The following is a 14089-nucleotide window of genomic DNA, read 5'->3' as shown; positions in this document are numbered from 1 at the left end:
GGGGTCAGAGATGCCAAAAAAAAAAAAAAATTGACCCACAAATTCAACTAACCATGGCTCATAGGGGCTCACAGAGACTAAACCAACAAGGGAGCCTCTATGGATGTGAGTTAGGTCCTCTGCATGTTATGATTGTATATCTTGGTGTTCTTGTGGAACTCCAAACAGTGGGCATAGGGCTGTATCTGACTCTTTTGCCTGCTCTTGGGACCCTTTTCCTCTTACTGGGCTGTCTTATCCAGCCTTGATGTGGTAGTATGTACCTAGTCTTATTGTAACTTGTTATTCCAAGGTGGATTGCTTTATTCTGAAGAGAAAGGAAGAGTGGATCTTGGGAAGAGAAGAGGTTGGTGGGTGGGTGGGTGGAGGCTTAGAGGAGTTGGAGGGAGGGGAAACTGGACTCAGTATGTGATATAGGAGAGAAAAATAAATTAAAATAAACAAGGAACACATTTTTCTGAACCTTCAAGAAACATATGATAATGATATTAATGTGTAGTATTATCTCAGCTTACTAAGATGAAAGTATAACCATTTTACGCTATAAAGTAGATGTGCTATTTTTCAGTCTTAACTCTGAAAAAAAAAGTGACAAGGTCACCTTTCCATTTATCTACTTGTGGATACTTCACAATCATTTAGAGAAATACACGACTTTGAACATTGATGCAAGCTTCCTTTCAACAAACCCTACAGAACAAAACAAATAAAAAAGCAGTTGTCTGAAATGGGGCCACACAATCAGCATGGCATTAGAAGCTGGGTACATTTAGAACCAAAGCTCCATTCCCTGTCAGCAGTAGAACATTATGTGAGCTTCTTATACATATGGACCTGTCAGAGTGCTTTTACATGGTGTCACTACAGTGAGAGTTACTCTGGAACTGAAAAATAAAGCCTTTGAGGAACATAACATGTCATAGGTAAATGGTGAGATTGATGAGTTCTTGACTTAAAAAAGTGAAACTCTCTTTTTCCTAAATCCTCACCTTCTCCTCTTTCTCTTTTTCTCCTCCTCCTCCTATTTCTTCTTCTTCATCTTCATCTTTGTCTTCATCTTTACCTTCTTCTTCTTTTACTTAGTCCTTTATATCAGGCAGGAAAAATCAGTTTTAAAATTTAAAGGCCGAAATCAATCATTTTGCTGTGATGTTTTAAACATTCTCATTTTTTAAAATAACTAAATGTGATGATAAAATCATAGCACTTTCTCTGCTGATTTTCACCTTCTGAAGAAAAACATTCTGACCATTAGTTCCCTAAGGTTGTAAAGTGCTTTTTGAAGCTCCATAATCGGGAGTCGGGACCATCAAGGGTTGAAATGTCCTAACTCTCTGGTCCATGAGCATGTGAACAAACCTGAGGGTGTCTGCCTTCAGCAGATCATTTCTCACTTCAAATGCTAAGAGGTGAGTTTCTTCATCGCTAGTTCGATAGTTGGAAGAAACAAGTGGACATGATTTAAGATATAAAATTTTACATAACAATCACTTTAATTATTTCTTTTATTTTTGAGATTATAATTACATAATTCCCCTCTTCCCTTTTCTTCTCTTTCCAAGAGCTCCTATTAAGCTCTTTGTCAAACCCTTGCTCTCTGTTTTCATTAATTGTTGATATATATCATATGCATATACATACATATAGGTTTATGTGCACACACACACACACACACAGAGAGAGAGAGAGAGAGAGAGAGAGAGAGAGAGAGAGAGAGAGAGAGAGAGAGAAATATAGCCTCTTACAGGGCTGACCATTTTTTATTGGATAACCAACTGGTGTTTTGTTCACAGAGGAAGACTATTCAGCTTTCAGAATTCCTTAGTTGCTTGTAGTTCTTTGTGGAAGGTTGAAGTCTCATGGGCTCTCCTTACTCCATACTTGCATGTCTTTTGTTGTTTTTGTTCAGCTTTCTCATCAACACATTGCTTTTGTTTCATTTATTCCTGTAAACATACATTTCTCGTTTTGTTTTGCTTTTGCTCAGACAGCATGGGAACATCCTCCAGGGACACTATTGATAAGAATTTTTCATCTCCATTTCCTTCACAGTGAGACAAGAACTAGATCAGACCCAACAGCTATTTATCCATATTCAGGACTACAATTTTCCAAGGACAATTATGCTAGAAATTTAAACAAATACATTTTATAATTTGGTTTGATTGTGTTATATTCACAGTAGGCTCATATATTTGAACAACTGGCCTTTCTCTAGTGGCACAATTTGGAATTTTCTGCAGGTGAAGCTTATCTGGAGGAAATGGGTCACGAGGGATGTGGGGTTTGGACGTTGATAGCCTGTCTTCTTTCAAGCCAGAGTCTCCTTTGTTAATGATACCATAAAAATGTGAGAAGTGACCTCACTGTTCTGCTGCCATAGCAACAAGCTGCTCTTGCTACCATCCTCTCATATCATGAAATATACTCTCAAATCATCCTGGAAGAAATTCCTCCTGAATCAATTGTTTCTTTTCAGATATTTGATCACAGAAATAAGAAAAGTAATTTATTTTGCTATTATTTGTGACTATTGGCCTATCATGGTTAAGAATAATAACACCTGGAATCACCATCACTGCATTTAAAACTGGTACTTGCAAATGCTTCCATATGCTATTAGTAGCTGTGTCTGAATTTGCAGGTCACTGGTCCCATTCATACAGACTCATTGCATTGTCCATTCCATATTTGTTTCTAGAAAATTCTTGCATTTTCTGGTATTTTTATCCCTTTTACCCTTGTTAGTTGTGTCTTTTTTCATAAGCTCTGGTTGTGCTAAGCCATATTGCTTTGAACATGGTGACTTCACTGCCTTTTGCTCATGCCCAGTTGTACTACCAGTCACAGTCTCTCCTCAGTGCATATATATTTCAGAATGATTGACTCTTCATTGTCAAACAATAAGGGAACCCAAACTGGAGGCCAGTTTATACTTTAGCTTCTTGCTTATAGTCCCCAAATGCAAATCAGTGGAGCCTAAGATATCCATTCATTCGTATTATAAATTCTGTGATTAATATCATCTAATGATACTAATGATACTCTGTGATGTTTATCTTACCAGGATTTGGGCTGTGCATAAAACCTACTGACAATGCCATCCTTATCATAAGCAGTGAGTGTTTGAAAACATTCTTCAGAGCCAGATTATTATGCCTTTCTTGTTACGGATCAGAAGAAGAGGATTTTGAATATTTTGAACAATTTTTTTTTTGCCATACAACTGTCTTTGCTGTACATATTCCAATTACTGTTTTAGCACAATCTCATCATATGAGTGATAGATATACTACTTTAGCTTTTAGAATATTTTATTACAACTTTAATTAGTGATAAGGAATGAAAATAGCATCTTATTTCTTACCCAGGTATGTGCTCTTAGGAAATGATTCAGAGACTCACAGCCAGACATTAAAGAGACATTATAAATGGGATGTCTTTATCAAATCCTTCCCCTCAGAGCTCAGGAGACCCCAGGGAAGAGGAGATTTAAAAACTGAGAATCAGAGAGGATGGAAGACATCAGGAAAACAAGTCCTACGAAGCAATTACCAAGGTTCATATGAGTTCACAGGCTGAAGCAGCAAGCACAGCGCCTACATGGGTCTGGTCCAGGTCCTCAGTTTTGGAATTTTCTAGTTCTGGGAAACAGAAACTTAGGCCTAGTCCCCCAAACTTCCAATTTGCAGCCTGTCATGGAGCCAGCCTTGCTGACTCATTCTTCTCATCAATTCAGGAATCTAAACAAGAATTTGGAAAAATATTTCAGTTAAAAATAATGATCTTGAATCATTTCTGTTCCGGGTCTCCATCATTGGAAGGAAATATAGTTATGGTAAAGGAAACTGCCATTAGAGGAAAAGTCAACAGGCATGCTGAAGTCAAGTCAAGTCAAGAGGTAAGCAAGTATCATAAGTATTCTTAGACTGACCTGGATGTGACCTTGAGCGATGGAAACTCATCACTTGTCATTTTCCCCACATCCATCTACCCTTAGTCAGTTGTTTAATCAGGTAGAATGGGTTTTAGAATATGAAAGAGGCTTTTAGCAGTAAGAAATATCCAGACAATGGAAGAGGCACATTCCAAAGAACCACTAACTATTTAGCTGAAAACTATAGAATACTTGCAAGAGAAGAATTAGGGAGTGTTTAGAATTCATTAGGAAAACATTATAAAACTCTAGTGATTTCACCACTAAAGGAAGAATTATTTTGTAACACGGGAAAGTACTTTGCAAAGGAATGACTAAAAGATATATTAATTTATCAAACTATATCAAATTAAATTGCATTACAGGATATGTAAACTTTAGTTCTTAGCATAAATTAAAGTAAACAAACAAACAAATGAAACAAAACCTGCATATCCCTTAATTATCACAGAGATTATATTCTAAAAAAAAAACCCCACTTTGAACAGGTTACAGTGTATTCAATTTCAAGTATATTGCATATGATTAACATTTCATCTAAGTCACCAGAGTTTTTCAATCATCCTGAGCTCAGAGTTCATAGCGAAACCTAGACCCTATACCTGAATCCCTAGGAATCACACTCTTTCAAGATTCCAGCAGCACCGACCTGAATGCTGAGCTGTTTTCTTTTTCATCAGGTTGTAAAATATGAAATTGGGCTTTTAATGCTAGGGTCCAATAATTGCCAAAGAATAATGGCCCTGACTAAATAGTATGCAGAAGCAAAGAACATTTATTAAGCTGAATTTCCTTCATGCAGGGGTTTCCCCACTCCTGAATGGTGACACTTAGCTTACAGTATGTACCCTTTTACCTTGATTGGTTAGCTCTATCCCTAAGGCTCTGACTGTTTCTACAATTGGTTAGGCTCTGGAGACTTCCCAGGGGGTTGCTTACTCATTCTAGCTACCTATTCTTACTTCAGGCCAGATGACAAAGTGTCCTTGGATTGGCTGCCCACAGCTCTGGTTGGCTGAGCACAGATTCCTGGATGCAGGTTCTCATTTCTAGGAAACAGAAACTTAGGCCTAGTCTCCCAAACTGTCAGTTTGCAGTCTGTCATGGAGTCAGTCTGACTCTGGCTAAGTCAATCTTTTCATGAACAGATCTCTGATAGTAAAGAATATCATTTAATTGAAAGGGGAAGCTCCATGCAAATAACTCAGTGCCTTTGAGTTTATACTGGAACTGGCAAGAGATTTTTATTAGGGCTTAATTAATATACAAAGGGAACATTATCTGAGGCTGAAAAAGCACTAGTTAATTGTAGAGGAGTTTTCACCCAGCACTATGGCTGTTTTGGCAAGGGATCACATCCAAAATACTTCTAGGTCTGTGTGATCTGGCTAGGGATGAGACTACACTTGAGACTGAGGTCCAATAGAGGGGCAGACAAAGTGATAAATGAGAGAAAGATTCTACAGAATGAGTAACAAATAGGATACACTCAACTGAACACTGAGAAGGACAGGAGTTGGAAGTCAGTTGAGAAGAGTGCAGTTGAGTTGCGTTCATGGCAGTTCAGTTGATGACAATTTAGTGCACGGTTTTCAGAGGCTGTTTTTACAGGCACAGTTTTCCAAATCAATTGCAGAAAGAATAAGCTAGACACAGGTGAAGAGAGAATGAGACAGAGAATGAGAAGGAGCCAGGAAATTGGAAGAGATAGCTAGAATTAATTTAAGGCCAAACAGAAACTTAGTCAGAAGCTGAAAGAATCCAGTTTGAATCAGCCAGTATGGAGAGGAGTTTGAGCCCAAACAGCTGAGTTGCAACATCCAATCAGAGTTCAGAAAGAGCTAGAAAGATAAGATAATTCAGCAGTAAGCTTTGAGGATGACAATTACCTCAGGCAAATAAAGGTTACTTTTATACTTCAGGGCAGAAACACTGGTGCTTTCTTGTTTAAGACTGGCTGAGTAATGAATCCTTTTATTTTTTTATAAACCTTCAGTCTCGTGATCCAAACAGGCTATTAACCAGAGGGTGACCTTAGTGTTAATTGTTTATGCCTTCCTCAAGGGGATGTGCTTTTTTAAGAAGTGATATGTGTTCATTGGTTAACATAACTTCATATGATTGGTAATTACCTTTGTTGTGTAAGACCCTAAGGCCTTAGTATTGAGGGCACAACCCCCCAAATCACAACTTGATGATAGATCGCTGCAATGGCAAGAGGTTTATTGTTCCAACACCCGTGGGGTTGCTCGGCCTCACAGGGAGAGTCAATCCCGAATTCAGAAAACACAGCTCTTTTATACTCCTTTTATGGTGGGTTATTATGATTGGTCAGCAAAGCAGCAATACATTTTGAACTTATGGCTTAGCTATTAACATCATGGGGAATTTTAGCAAGGTCAGGGTGGTTTGTGGTCTTTCTCTGGGTTTAGTGTGAGGCAGGACAGGGAAATTTTTCCGGAAACTGCTATTTTGTTATGGTTATTATTGTTTTGGCAGCTGTAGACTTAGTCATTTTTGAGCTAGTTTGGAAAGTCCATTCAGAGGGGGAAGGGACTGGGTGGTCTAGAACTTATTTTGGATTCTACAGTTGATGGTGTCCCTTTGTATACTGAAATGATAATCATCAAAATAGTTTCATACTTAAAGAGGATTTCGCTCAGATGTGAAACTCCTTCATTCACTATCTCAAACCTGTATAATTATGTAACTATTCTAGATGCCTCCATGCCCCCCATTGAAATAAACATAAATCTGTACCACTCTCCCCTCCACAATTTTTCTTTTCTCAAATGGCAATATTTTGTGTAAAGTTTCAAACCAGAAAAATGACTTAAAATAAATTTATTCATGTTATATTACCAAAATGCAGAACAAAAGCATTATTTACAAAACAAAAACTTCATTTACACAAACAGACTGTGCCATACTATAACTAGAGTGTAGGCTTTATTTTGCTGGGTCAACAGTTCTACAGCTGTTATAAAAAGTCAAAACTAAAGTGAGCAGTTTGTGCTCACAAAGACTTAGATCCAGGGGTGGTAAAGGATACAGTTAAATCCTAACAGACCGAAATCTATATTGAAGGAACTGAAAGCCACTGTGTCAAAACTGTCAATTCAGATGTATCTTGAATGCTGTCTTTGACTTCCATAAATCAGCAAGTCTATGTCATATGTAGACACAAGGAACTGGGGCTTCCAGCGCTGGCAGGTGATGGATCTCAACGTCATAATTTGCATCAAAACAGAGGGAGATTAGTTGTGGTTCGTTTTGGCATATTAGATACTTATTCAATAATAAGGCTTATGCTATGTTTCAAAAATAACTAGAAAATCTCCAAACATTAAGTTAGATTAATATATCAAAGTTAAAAATGTTTTTTCTTCCCTTGTTTGAGAGCTGCTACTGTATATCTTCATCAGTTTGCTGAAACATACTGTGTAAGGACAGTCAGCAATTATGTCTCTAAAAATGAAGTCTCAAGCCAGACTTACTGGCACATGGCTATACTCCCAGTCAGATTTGATTTATTTACTATTAGCAGATAAATATAACATAATTTGATTGGTCAGGTGAGAACATCAGGAATGAGTGAAGATATTCATCTTGCTTGAACCAATAGTGCAAATATTTTTAAAAGAATGCTGTTATTAGTTTTATGTAAATTATATGCAGTATGGTTTGATCATATTTTTTCCTTCTCCAAAGTCCTCCTATATCTTCCCTCACCTCCTTACCCACCCAACTTTATATTTTCCTTCTGCTTTCTTATTAAACCAACATTTTAATACCAATGAAGATAGTGTTCTAGTGACATGATATCTAAAATTACATTTTAAACATATTCAAGTTTTTTAAAATACTATTTATTATCAAAGTTTCCTTACTTTCACACATAGGACTAGATTCTAAAATTGTACCACTTTAAAATTACTTTGAGGGTCTTTGTCCTATATAATCTAGTTGTCATCTTAAATGCATTTCCTATAGCATAGAAGCCACTTCTCAACAGCCTGAATAATCAGCAAGATGGAATCAACAGGACAGGTATGGTATTCTTGTGAAACTCCAGCCATACGACACAGATATGTTCAGACTATTATCAGGTAGAATGCCTGAGGGGAATTTTAGTCTGGACAAACATTTAAAGAACACTTGTCCTTTCTACATAAGTGCAAATTACGTCTGACACCTTCTAATTAAGTAAAAGAGAACACATTGACACTACTTGTGGCCTTACCCCACATATCTAACTTAAGTTAAGCCAGTGTATCATTTTCAACACTCATAGCTGTGGATGAAACATTGCTCAGATGAACTTATGATAATTTACAATCAAACATTGTAACTGATCAAGTTTCTCAAGGGCCAGACTGATGAATGTAAAAATCCTCTGGTCTTTAAATGCAGCACCAACAGTCTTATGGGACACAATTATTAACTTTGTCTGAAGTATTTTAACTGGTGTCAAGTTTTATTGTCATTGTTTTTATGGCTTCAGTAACAGCATATTTGAGAATTTCTTTTCTGCTCCAAAGTATACAATTTTCTCTGGGTGTGGTGGCACACACCTTTAATCCCAGCACTTGGGAGGCAGAGGCAGGCTGATTTCTGAGTTCGGGGCCAGCCTGGTCTACAAAGTGAGTTCCAGGACAGCCAGGGTTACACAGAGAAACCCTGTCTCGAAAAACCAAAAAAAAAAAAAAAAAAAAGTATACAATTTTCAACTATATTAGGTTCAAGACTTGTGATATGGCCATGAGCTCAATCTGTAACCCTGTGAATATAGAGTCAGATTTTAGCCAATCACCTGATATTCCCATGCTCCCTCCAAACAAGGGAGTTTGATAATGCAGTCTCTGGATGCCAGTGTCATCTAAGATCTTATGTCCCACTGTACTTAGTGTTTCTTGATATTCTGCTTTATTTAGCAAGTTATTTCATAGGAGTATTGGTGTATTTATATTCCTAACTATCAGTCAGTCTCATTCTCTTAAGGATGGTTTTCCTTAATTGTCATGTTCAGAATCAAGGAAGAGAGAGATGATCATGAATACTGTTGGAGTGATATCCTGGAGTCTCTTGCTTCATTATCACCATTTAAAAGTCATAAATTTGAAGCTATGGCCGTGATGGCTTTTTGTCTGTTTTCTCCCACTATTGATGCCATATGTTATAAACTGTCTCCATAGCACCCCATGGGCCAAGACTTCTTAGCTGTTCTTTTGACCTTGGTGGTCATTGTGATGATGTGTCTTCCTGCTTTCTGGCAGTTAAATGCCATCACATGCCCTCAATTATTTTAATAATGCATTACCCAATGAATTTTTTTAGTTTTCTAGAAGACATTTAATGTATAAATTATGTTTTCATAATTATACAATGTACCCAATAAATTTTAATGGATCCTGGCTGACAACATCTTTCTGACTATCAGTTCTGGCCTGAAGAGGTGAGCCACCAAGTGCGTGGCAACCCTCTTCCCAGTAATGTCCACACACACATGTAGGTTACCTACTTGGGGGTATTTGTAGTGATATAAAATATATCAATTTCAGCATCCTATCCCCCCTCACCTTTCAACTTTCAACTTTCTCCCCTGTAATCTTACAAGGAAATACAAACTTTTCTCTTTAATTCAGAGGGATCACTGACTCCCAGGCTTCTTCTTCTTTTTTTTTTAATTAGGTATTTTCTTCATTTACACTTCAAATGCTATCCCAAAAGACCCCCATACCCTCCCCCCCACTCCCTGACCCACCAACTTCTTGGCCCTGGCGATCCCTTGTACTGAGGCATATAAAGTTTACAAGACCAAAGGGCCTCTCTTCCCAATGATGAGGGAATAATGACATATTAAACTAGAGACACGAGCTCCGGGGGGTACTGGTTAGTTCATATTGTTGTTCCACCTATAGGGTTGCAGACACCTACAGCTCCTTGGGTACTTTCTCTAGCTCCTCCATTGGGGGCCCTGTGTTCCATCCAATAGCTGAATGTGGACAGACTTCTTGTCAGTAAGTGTACCTCACTTTATGAGGTTCTTGTTGCTAAGGTGTTAAAACCCTACATAAAAATCCTGGCATTACAAGTCAATAACGTTTTGATTTTTCTGTATTTTGTTCCAGTTCTCTTGATTGTACAGCTTTAAAATGCAATCTCAGGAATGCTCCAGTGTTTACTGATGCATGCCAGTACATCTTTGGCAGCTGGTTTAAGGAACAATCTTTTCTTTCCTACTCTCTCATATATTCAGCTAGGTTAACTTAGAGTTTTAACTTAGATATCTACCTACCTGTTAGGAGTATTTAAATTTCTTATAGCTGATCACTATTTACTTTAGGAAATATGGCATTCCTTCGTGTCTTCCAGATGGAGGGAGTGGGGTTCCAATTCTAATGAATTTGTAACAAATGTTAGGCCAACAGTTAATGTAATTAATAGAATATTACAATATTTGAGTATAAAAATATAAGCACAAGAATGTTAACACTAAAGCAAAATACCTGATAATATATTTTAATTTATATTATTTTAGTGTTGGATGAATATAAACTGAGATATCTGTACAAAATGTCCAACTAATTTGGTGTTAATGACAAAAAAAAACCAAGAAAGTAAAGGAAAAAAATTAACTCAAATTATGCCATAGCCATATGTGTAAAACATACATTCTTTAACTGCTGTTTTCTAATTTTAATTAATTAGTTATTAGCTAATTTATGTTTGCTCATATTCATATTATAGTGCATATGTGTTTGGAGGGCAAAGAAGCAACTTTTAAGAGTCAATTCTTTCCTTTCTGTGGGTCTTCATGCTTTGCTACAAATACCTTTAGCCAGTGAGCTATCTATTCTAACCTATGTTCATGATTACCTTTTATAAAACCCTATTGTTGAAGACACCACAAAATTGAGTTATAGATCATAGAAAAATCAAAGTGGATTCATCTGGAAGTTTCATCCTCACTGTCTAGTATTCATAATGTTGGAGGGTGCAGGCATACTACCAGGGGAGAAAAGAAATCAGTCTTTCTAGCTTTGAATCAACTTCATCAATGACCAACTTAGCAAGGCATATCCACTGGTATAACATGGAATATAATAGGAGTCATTATCCACTTTCTGCTTGAGTATAAGGCCCAATCTGCAAGTTTAAAGTCTATCTGGCACTATAGAAAACCCAACTTCCAAAGGACATAATATTACACAGAGTCTAAGGAATTCTCATAGAGTGCATGAGTTTGCCCTCATCACACACACTTTTTATGTATTTCTGTATTTATATATTCTGTATTTATATATTCATATATGTATGTATGTTTGTATTTATGCATGTATGTAGTTATTGCAGTAGAGGGCACTTAACACAGAGACTGAGAATTTATAAGGTTGTAGAGAAAATGAAATTGTAGAATGTTCTACCCTAAATGGGTCATCTATATCATGACCTCTTCTTTCAGAGGTTCAGGGACAATAACAGAAGAGGGGGCAGAAAGGTTGTAAGATCCAAATGTGGTGTATGACTACAAAACAACATTTTGTGGGCACAGCAGGGCAGTTCACGATAAGAAAACACACACACACACACACACACACTAAAAAAATGAAAGCCCAACTTAACTATTTGCTAAACTCAGGAAGTAACCATTTATGATTAGAATAGATAATGCAACATAAATATTTTAATAATGCCGAGAACCATCTGATGACTAGGGAAATGGAATTGACTTTGTAATAAGATAACACTTCACACCTGTCAGACAGGATAAAATAAGCCATGGGTGTAATATCAAATATTGTCAAGGGTGTGGAGAACTAGAACCCCTTATAAAATTGCCTATGAAAATGTAAAAGTTATATACTCATCCTTGAAACTAATTGATGGTTTATCTTAAAATTAAATGCAAAGCTGTCACATGAACCCACAATTACACTATTTGGTATTTCTCCCAACAAAATAAGAACATATATTTACATGACAACCTCTACCCAAACACAGTAGCATTCATCTACAGTGAATAGTCTCTTTTAAAAGTTCAAGTAATATTCAATGAACAAATGCTTGAACTGTGGAATGCACATGCTTGCAAAACTGCATGGAATGTTATGCATGAATCTTTGGATACTTTTTTTCTTGGTAAATTAGGCCAATATGAAAATCCTTTTTATTATAAAAATTGATTTACATTGTAACAATGAGTGCACTTATGGTGACATTCCCATATATGCAGGTATCATGTTTTTAACTGCTCTCCCTATCCCCTAAGAACTCCCTGTACCTAGTGTATGCTAAGCAAGCACTCTATTATGGTTGTGGTTTTGATCTGGTAGAACACTGCCTTTGTAAATACAAAGCTAACCTCTAATCACTTGTCATTTCCCATCTGCAATAAAAAGTGAAATTCACAGCATTTATCTTTAGGGGATTATTTTACTGCACACAAAACTTGTCAAGTTCTGGGCTAGAAAATTCTAACAGTGTCACTTAAAGTTTGTTTTTTAATAAAAATAAAATATTCCTTTGTGTGTTTGTGTGTGTGTGTGTCTGTATTGTAGGGGAGGGTTTGAATGGAGTTCTAAATAGTCAGAAGAGAACATCTGAAATCTTCCTTAGGTACAAACATGCAGAAGTTTACTACACAGCATAGAGTCTTTGTTACCAAACTGAAAAGATACCGGAGACCCCTAACTCTGAACCTCTCAGTATTCTCAAGTTCCAGAATGATCTCACGACCTAGAAACTCTGATGAAACTTTCAGATTCTATCCATTATACAAAGAGAGGGGAGATTAAAAACTTCATAGAAAAGTAAAGGATGTTTCTAAACTCTTCCAAAGTGCAAAGGCAGAGGAGCCTTCAGATTGGCTGAAACAAATGAACAGAGGTTGGCTAAGTAGATAGAGAGAGTAAATAGGAATCTCTCAACTGTGAAATTAAGATTGCTTTATCCAAAGTTCACCATCCACTTCTAACTGCAGATCTAACTAACTGCCACTCAGGGCTTCCGGAAAGCTAACAGTGATTTCAAGAACCATTTTCTACCATGGTCATTAAAGTCCATTCTTTTCATCATTTATTGAAGACCTAGAGAGTTGAAGAGAAGAAACATCATTAACTAAAGTTTTTTTTTTTTTTCCAAATTACAAGATGTCTACGAGTTCTGTAATAAAACATATACACTTCTGGAGTTCAGTAGACACTCTTCTTCAAAATGTTAAGGTATATTATTTTCAAAAATTCCTTATACTGGATAATGTTTTCATTCGTTTGTATACAAGAAGCAAATGGCTTCTTCATCTCCTATTTGTTTGGGAGGTAGTTCTTCCTGTCAGTAATTAGGTACTGCTGACTCACCTCGTTCTGATGCCAGGACTCATAGAAATACTATTTTTCTGTGAGCTTTGAGGATGACTGTGTCTTGACCTTTTAATAAAGGAGCATCTGCTACCCACGGTAAAGTCCACAGACCCAAAGAAGCTAAAGAACAAGGAAGGCCCAAGGGAGGGTGCCTGAATCACACTCAGAAGGGGAAATAAAATGGTCACTGGAGACAGATGGAGGGAGGAAACTGTGTGGAAGATAGTTGGGAGAAAACCAGAAGGCCAGATGTAGGGAGAGCTGGGGTAAGAGGGCAGGGAGAGGAAATGGTAATTGGCTGCTGATAGGCGAGGGTGATCTCTAGACCATGCCAGAGACCTGGGATGGAGGAAGCTCCCGAGAGTCTATTCGAGAGACTCTATCTGAGATTTTTAGCAGGAGGGATATGGACCCTGAAGTGTCCACCTTCTGTAGTCAGGCAAGACTTCAAGTGGAGGGATAAGGACACCAACCCACACCCAAAACATTCTACCCACAATTTGTCCTGCCTACAAAAAGTGCAAGGAGAAAGATGAAGCAGGGTGAGGGAATAGCCAACCAATGACTAGTACAACTCTTGGGTAAGAACTAACCCCTGACACTATCAATGATACTCTGTTACGCTTGAATGCTCTGAGAGGTTCCACCTCGCACTTACAGAAACAGATGCAAGAGACCCATAGCCAAACAATGGGTGGAGCTTGGACAGTCTTGTGGGAAAGTTGGAGGAAGGAGTGAGAGACCCGGAAGGCATAGGAACTCCACAGGAAGACCATCAGAGTCAACTAAC

This window comes from Mus caroli, unplaced genomic scaffold (assembly GCF_978045245.1).
Source record: "Mus caroli unplaced genomic scaffold, Mus_caroli_1 scaffold_18, whole genome shotgun sequence".
Classification (NCBI taxonomy): Eukaryota; Metazoa; Chordata; class Mammalia; order Rodentia; family Muridae; genus Mus; species Mus caroli.
The sequence above is the reverse complement of the archived record's forward strand: the minus strand, read 5'-3'. Positions refer to the sequence as shown.